Below are 8,597 nucleotides of genomic sequence, written 5' to 3'. Positions count from 1 at the left end.
ACCCAGGAATGAGAACCCTCATGGACTGGCTACCGCTGTTGGATTTTATTCCCTAACCCTATGGTCATCCACATATTGTTGGTGTGGATGCTCTCATGACCCCTCATGACTCCCTGGCCGCTCCTTGGATGTCCATGAGCCCAAACCCTAACTTATGCAATCCTCCCATTGTATGATCAACAGTAGACCACTGAGTCTCTACACGGACTAGTTACCGCTGTAGGATGAAAAATAGTCACATTACTATTATAATGGGTCATTCGGTTTCAATTCCCCCACCAAAAGGGTAGTAGCATGTAGAGTACCTAGCCATGCAATACAAACTCCATAGGTATGTCATCTAGCAGCCATAATAGTGCTGGGGGCATCAGTGAGCATGTGTCCCATACCACAACCCTCTAATATCCCAAGCAATGGATACCCAATTGAATACCCTTCTATCACAACTACATCACCTCATCCATCATTATATCATAATCATTCAGTCTATATCACAATGTAATAAAGGATATAAAAACATCATATACAACATACATTCAACATTAATTCAATGACTTATACAACTACAACAAGTTATATGAACAATGGAGAGTGTAAGAAATATACCATTTATCAGATAACATGTCATTACGTATAAATAAGAAAGTGTCTCCTTACTTGTAATTATGTAAAAGCTTACTAGAATGCAATTAAACTTCACCTACAACACTTCCAGCAAACTTAGAGAACACCTAAACATAATGTTGCAAGAATATATAGAAGACATGAGTCAAATCAGAGCAAAGACAAACTTCACAAAGCTACTGTGACCCATCCGGTTGCTTGGGCAGATCGCTTGGGTCAACCGATGCCATAAGCAACAGCCCCTGTTACAGACAGTCTACAAGTCCGAAATTCTGACTTTCGGTCATCCAATTTTAATTTGATTTCAGGATGATTTAGGTCCGAATTTCATTCTTAAGAAGTCTATAACAAATGTACGAATAAAAAACTTAAAATTTTAAAGATTCATAATTCAATTCATTTCCTTTGATTAGATCCATCCTTTATTCGAATGCAAGGATTCGTTTTCGGATAGGATCTTCTTAAATTCATTGATAGAGAATAGAACCAATACAATTTAGTCACTACCAATAAAAAGGGAATATATCTACACCATTCCAAAAGATGAGGGAAGAGAATGAAGTGAGTGAAGATCACTTACCTCTTCAAGGTTCACAAAACGGACGAGGGGTTGTTCTACTTCGCAATCCACGCTTCTCTCATCTTCCATGCACGTGTTTTTTGTCTCCTAACCGTCCATAGTAGCAATCTCAAGTAAAATAATGAGTAAAAAGTTTGGGGTTTGCTATATATAGGGAACAATGGGCAAATTAGGGTAAAATTCCGCAAGCAGACCTGACGGTCGCTTGGGGCGGTTGATTGGCCAATCAACCGCCTTAACCAACCGCCCCCTAATACTTTTCAGTACTTGGGTGCTTTGCTCAAGGGGTTGATCCCCCAACTCCAACCTAACCCTAAACAACATGTGGGGGAGGTCTTACCTTCAATCCGGACATCTTCAAACACCTCTTGACTCTGACTAGAAATCCACTTTCCCAGTAGGGCAGGATCTTCATCAAGATCTAGAATCTAGATCCATGGACTCAGGATATGAATCATGGACTTCAATCCGGACACTTCACAACTTATTCCGGCTTGACCTTCAAGTTATCGGACCTACAATATGGATCCCGAGTTAGAAATACGGGGGTTGTTATAGACATTCCAACCACCAAGGTTCATCAAAGGAGCCTTCTGAGTGTGATAAACTTGCCCACCTAGCTTGTTCTAGGGGAGAAATTACCAATTCCACTACAGTTTGGAGCATTACAAATCATCAAGAAACTTTCAGTTGCTAGTTCCATTCAAGGAAATGTATGCAAACACCTCATTCTCCGCATTGATTTTGGTAGCTTCACTAGATTACTACATGCTGAGACATATGATATCTCAAGCTTCTCCAATAGCCCAACACCATCAGGCAATGCTTTGATTCTTAAAGCAAGCAATTTGAGCTCAAACAAAGATTTTAGATTTCTAATGGACTTTGGCAATTATGATAAACGACACATGAAAAAAGTAAGACTTTTGAGCTGATTTAACTGCCCAATGGATTCATCTAATTTATTTAGGTAATAGAAGCCCTCAAAATCTAGCCTCTCCAGATTAGGGAACCATGAGAAGTCTGGGGACTTGGATAACCTTCTACAATGGCTAAGATTGAGAACTTTCAACTTTTGGAACAACTATCAAACAAGGGGAAAAAGCATTAGAATACTATCCATAAGAATTAATAATTAAAAGAGAAAAATAAAATAAAATGCTATACCTTATTTTTATCTAGAGGTTTGATATTCCAAGGTTCTTAGATAGTGCTCTTTGAAAGATCAAGATAAACTACTCTCTCATGAAAAAAAATTAGATGGTACGATATCCTAGGGGCATGACTTGCACCTAAACCACCTTAATGTAGAAGGAAGGCATGAAAACTCTCCCTAAGTTTGTTGAGTTATTGTCAAGGAGTCTTAGATTGGACATCATCGCAAAATATTCAATATCTAGATCAATTATGGGTAATTTAGGAGTGATTATGCCTTTTACTGGTTAGTTCCCTACAATAAAAATCAACCAAAATTAAATTGAAATTTGACATTAGAAACTAAAAATCAAGAAATAGGCAGCTATAAGTCTGTAATCCATAACACTTGGTGTGTAATTGTACAGAAAATAAAATGCACCGAAACCAATATAGAAGTAATAGGTTACTCACTATGTTTCCACCCTACTTAATTCTATTTGCTTTTCCTATTGATGCGTCCAAAATTCGCTTAGCTCTTAGATCCTTGTGGAATGTCCTACAAAATAGAGTTAGGTGTGGCCTGACCGTGGGATCAGGAGGCCACCTTCGAAGGCTAAGTCAGTAATGGAACGGATCACAAGAGCTCTAACTAGCTGCAGAGCTTTAATCGAAAACGATACTGGAGGGAAACGATTCAGATACCTCTGTTGGGTGTAAGGCTTTAGTTTATATAGGATCTACCTCCCTTCCTTGATCATTGGATTTGTTCGATCTTAGGGTTTTACCCTTCTTTCGGTAGATTATGGTAGTTACCTCTATTAGCACAATCACCCATCTCGCACTAATGGTGGTTGCCTATTACGAGTCAATCACATATTCCGAATTCTTCGAGATTACATCAACCGCAACATTCCTTCCTCCTTATGTAACTGCCTGGTTCGAATTCTGAACTAGTCTCGACCATAACCAACCTGTCCTGACCACAGTACACGATCCGGCCGTGGTTAAACCCGGTTTGGTGTTACTTTGTCCTCATCACCTATAAACTCTCAAATGAATTAATAGGTTAATAGAGAAAGAGATCTACTTACCTTGTCTCCATATAATACTTCGAGGATTTGATCATGAGACCGCAGCCTGCTACGCTTTCTTGGCTCCATAAAATTTTCTTCCAAGATAATTTCCTTTCTCATGTCCTGAATTTGATTATGCATCTTTAGGAAATATTTGAATTTCCCATCCTCAATGCAACATTCAAATTTAAAAAGAGATCTTTTAGTTAATTCATTGCATGCTGATTCTGAATAATAGCCACAAACTTCCCATATGGTAATTATACTTTCTTTCTCCCATCCAGTGAAAACACATGTAGCATCGAGTAACATGGCTTTTTTGATTGTCAAGGATAATCTGAGAATTACTCATTTGTAACTCAACTATAAATACTATAAAGCCTCATCAATTTAATTAGTGAATGAGATCATATTCCTACATGGTATCATTGAGACAATTTTGCTCCTAGGGATTCCTTATCCTTCTTTCCTTGTGCACTCTCTCTATGATTTCATTGGTGATGGCTTATGCAACTGCTGACCTCGCCGAGGTTTCCATGCTTAGTCCTTCTCTGAATCTTTCATTTATTGATCTTTTTATTGATATTCCGGTTACTTTCTCTCCATCTTCATTCTTCAACAACAATGACAGTATGTAGTATGTTCCTCCTGCCAGCTTAGGAAGGCACATCAACTCCCCTTTGGTAACTCACAATCTACTACTACTTCCCCTCTTCACAGTTTAATTATCCATAAAGGCATTGATTCCTATGAACTTCAGAGCTTTGTCGAGGAAGCCAGGGAAGTTTATGCGAGTATCTTCACCCTTGAGGTTAAGAAACACCTGGAAATTAGAAGTTCCGGGTGAAGTGGTAGAGGTTAGTTCTTCCATGAAGAAGCAAAGTAGGATTTGCAGAGATGACAAGTGACCCTTCTTCTTTCATAAATATATATTGATTGGATTTGGATGGTGTCTCACCCAATACTGAGAAGCTAGCCATCTCAATTATCTCAAATGGGTTTTGCTCACGGCAAGCAACACTGTGTTTTTCTCGCTGATTGCTTCTCTGTAGTTTAAAAAACTTGGGGTTGATCCACTTAGTTGACTGGGTCACAAGACAAGGGGACTCATGAGAATTTGATTTCTATCGGTTCTTAATCTAAGTACGTGACTTTTTTACTAAAAGGCGTTGAGCATTTTTAACTCAAACAACCTGTGATGATATTTGTGGTTCTATAATGTCAGAGTCGAAACATTGGATCGATGGATGTTAATTGGACTAGATGAGTAATGGCCAAGGCTGATCATTGATCTTAATCGTTTTAAACCCAAAACATTATTGTTACAAATAACCCATTTGCAAATTACATATAGACTTTTTTATTTTTTGATGAAAGCAAACTTCATTGATTAGAAAGGGGACATGCCCCTAGCTAGGGATATTACAACCTAGTGAATCTAATAGGAGAGGCCAAACCAAACAAGTTGGGACAGAGAAGGATAGAAAGTATTCTTGTGTTAAAGCCGCCTGCTTGGCAATTGTATCTGCAGGAAAATTTGCCTCCCTATGAATATGGGAGAAACAAATCCCTTCAAACACAGCCATTTTGTCACGGACATCATTAAGGATGTGATACACCTTCCATGGAAAGGTTGTTGACATTGAGAGCATATTCACTAGTGCTTGGTTGTCACTTTTTATAAGCACATGTGAAAACGACAAATTGGCACACCAATAGAGGGATTTTCAAATGGCTAGAGCTTTACCCACTATAGGATCCTGATAGCCACACCCTTTTCCAAAGGCAAAAATGAACTTACCTTGAATGTCTCGAGCTATTCCACTGAAACTTGAGAGTTTTTATCGGTAAATGAAGAACCATCAACATTTACCTTTATATAAGGATGATTTGGAGGTAGCCAACGTATAAGGTAAGTGATCTCCTGTCTCGGGTTCGGATGTTGAACATTGTTTGTAAAGAAGAAACTCCAGGATCTCCCAATGACCCCCTCTACTTGTGCTGGCATGGGGATAGTGCAGGATTATAATCAAAGTAGTGTAATAGTGCCACAACTGCCAGAAACTGAGAATAATTTGCAAACTAAGAGCCTTGTGAGTGTCTGAGTGGGAGTATTGGTGTAAGAGTGTCCGCAAGTGAGACTCGAGACACAATGCCTGATTCATGCTTAGGAGGGCTAACTCACTCCAAACTCTCTGTGTATTGGCATTGCCGAAAAATGTGATCCACTGTATCATCTTGCTGGCCGCAGAACATGCGTAAGGCCGAGATATTGCATCCCCTAGCAAATTACATATAGACTCCCTATATTTACAATCAATTACATCTAATACTCCTGTAAAAAAATCTAATTATAAATTTACTATTAACAATTTAGATTAAGTGTTGATCCCATGTGAACAAACATTCAAAACAACAATGTAAATTCAGAGATTCAATGGTGGCAATCCAATCAATACAAGGACATTTCTCTACATCTTGGAGGGTCATCGACTTCATCATGGAGATTAGGGAGCTTAAGAAGATTTTTAATCTTTGTAATTTTGTCCATCATATTCGAGAGATTAATACATGTGCTGATTTCTTAACCAGATATGTAAATTTCTCTAGGAAATACTCTTTTCTATAGATACTATCTTGTCGATATTGTCCTTCTTTGTTAAGGACGATATCAACGGTAAGAAGTTATACATATTGTAATTTTTTCCCCCTTTTTTTCCTTTTTTTCCATCTTCAATTGAAAGTTCCATTTTTTTCCAAAACATTCAAAACAACAATTTTAAACTTACCATCCAGTTTGTGGGTTTCACCCTCACCTTTCTCTCTCCTCTCCCAAGTCTTGCCAATTGTCATTCTCTGCTTTCCGGCAGAACCGAACTCTCAAGTCTCGTTTATGTTCCAATGGTTCTATACTTCTATACTTCTATCTCGATGCAACAAGAAGCAACCAGTTGTCGGAACCCTACCGGATTTCATAAAAAATCGCCACTGCTTCCTCAAATGTCCACCCAAATCCTCAACCACTTCCCCCACCAACAGCGTCATCTTCCGCCTCCCTGGAAAAATCCAATGCTTCCTCACAGCTAACCCTCTCAACATCGAACACACTCAAGACCAAATTCGGAAACTACCCGAAAGGAGATCAATTCATCCTTGACTTAGAAGATTATCTCGGCCCATACCTCTGACTGGGCTCAACAGGAGGAAAAAGGCGAAGTTGGAGAAGCGTTTCTCAAAGAGGAGATTGAAGCTTGTGTCTTAAATTGGAAGGTTGAAGGCGAGATAATGTTTTAGAAGGGAGCAAGGTTTAAGATAGTGAAGTCAGCGCTGAAGATGGGTTTGGATTCGTCACGATGAGAACCTTGGAAGAAGCGGAGAGAGATAGAGTAGATTGATTCCACTATTAATTAGGGCTTCGGACCTCGATCAAATTCTGGACAATGTGTTAGAGCCTTCAACATCTACCCCTGTTGTCTTGGTGGCAACACCACCCACCGTCGGAAGAGAAGACGGAGGCGTTCGAAAGAAGCAGCGATGCTCAATGCTGGGTGGTTCATCTATGGAAATTGAAGAGAGCTTTAAATTTAGGGTTTGCAAAGAAATTGAAATTGAAAACAGAGGATCGAGACTCAATTTAATGTATGGAAAGCATTATGTAGTTGCCACACTAGGACGCACTTGAATTTTCATGATATTCAGGAATTAGGAGAAGGATTTCCTTCCTTTCTTCCACCTGTGTGGTGTGTTATTGATTTTCCACCTTTGGTTGGTGTGAATTTAATTTATCAAATCTTCTTCCTAACTTCTAGATATCTGGTTTCCTCTGCTATTTATTTCTTCCCTTGCGAGATTTATTTATTTATTAATTTTTTAACGTTTTTCCCTTTCAGTATGTCTCAAATAGCAGGAAGCCAACAAGAAGAATGAAGAACATCGGATGAAGCAGAGACTTTTAAGGCTGATGGGTTTGAAGAAGAACAACCCTTGCAAAATCGAGATCCTACTCTAGCAGGTATTCCAAGCCTTAATCAGAGAATGAGAGTTGGGAGAGGAGAGAGGATCAATTAAACGGGTGAGGGTAAAATTTGTTCTCTGATGGGTTAGCGTTTAACCTCAATTCTTAATAGTAGTGGCATTTGTAATTGACCTTTTTGCAGGGATAGTAGATGTAATTAAATGCAAACAAAGGGAGTTTATATGTAATTTGTCCAATAAGATATATTTGACTTAATATATTATACTCATTCTATAAATATTGAGTATGTCTGATACAGTCAATATCGAATCTGATTTGGATCATTGCATTCCCCTACAGTCAATATCAAATATCAATAAGATTTGGATCATTGTTTTCCATGTGTAGAAAAGAAGTATTCTTTCCCTGGATGTCTGAGGTCTGTTCAGCATCCTTGAGCTTTTCTCGCTCTTTTGAATGATAAATTCACTACCAAAAAAAAAAGAGAAAAGAAAAGAAGTATTCTTTGTTTGCTGGCAATGAGACGTGTTCTTTTATTTTCTTATTTGGGTCCCTGCTGATGCTGCAGGAATGAAATTCTCTTCTCCTTTGGTGTCTCTTTTTTTTTCTTTGAAAATCTTTTTATTAGGGCATCATTTGTTATACTATCATTTTGGCACATATAAGACTTTTTTGGTTCTAGAATTCTAAACTTATCTTATCCCCCCCTTTTTTTTTTTTGTGTGGGTGTTGGGGGAATAGCCTAGAGTAAGGAACAGCCATTGGCAAATCATTGAGCAAAATTCTGTTTTTATTGATTTTTTTCTTGGTCTTCATGTATTTACATTTATTTTCAATCACCCTTACCTTATAATTATTTTCAGTCACCCTTATCTTACATTTATTTTTATTAAGGCATCATGTGTTATACTATCTTTTTGGCACATAAGACTCTTGATTCTGGCATATTAAACTTATCTTCTTTTTTTTTTTTTTGGGGGGGGGGGGGGGGGTGTTGGGGGAAGAGGCAAATCATTGAGTAAAATTCTGTTTTTATTGACTTTTTCTTGGTTTTCATGTATTTATATTTATTTGTCCCCCCTCCCCACGGGGTATGTGGGTGGGAGAGAAGGTGATCAATTTCATTGGAACCTAAAAAATTCGGTGCTCTTCAGGGAATGGGCTGAGCTTTTTAGGCAACATGGTAGATCATGAAATGAAGGAAAGT

The sequence above is a fragment of the Hakea prostrata genome, chromosome 9 (genome assembly GCF_041222555.1).
Source record: "Hakea prostrata isolate BN-2017 chromosome 9, UWA_Hpros_2, whole genome shotgun sequence".
Classification (NCBI taxonomy): Eukaryota; Viridiplantae; Streptophyta; class Magnoliopsida; order Proteales; family Proteaceae; genus Hakea; species Hakea prostrata.
The sequence above is the reverse complement of the archived record's forward strand: the minus strand, read 5'-3'. Positions refer to the sequence as shown.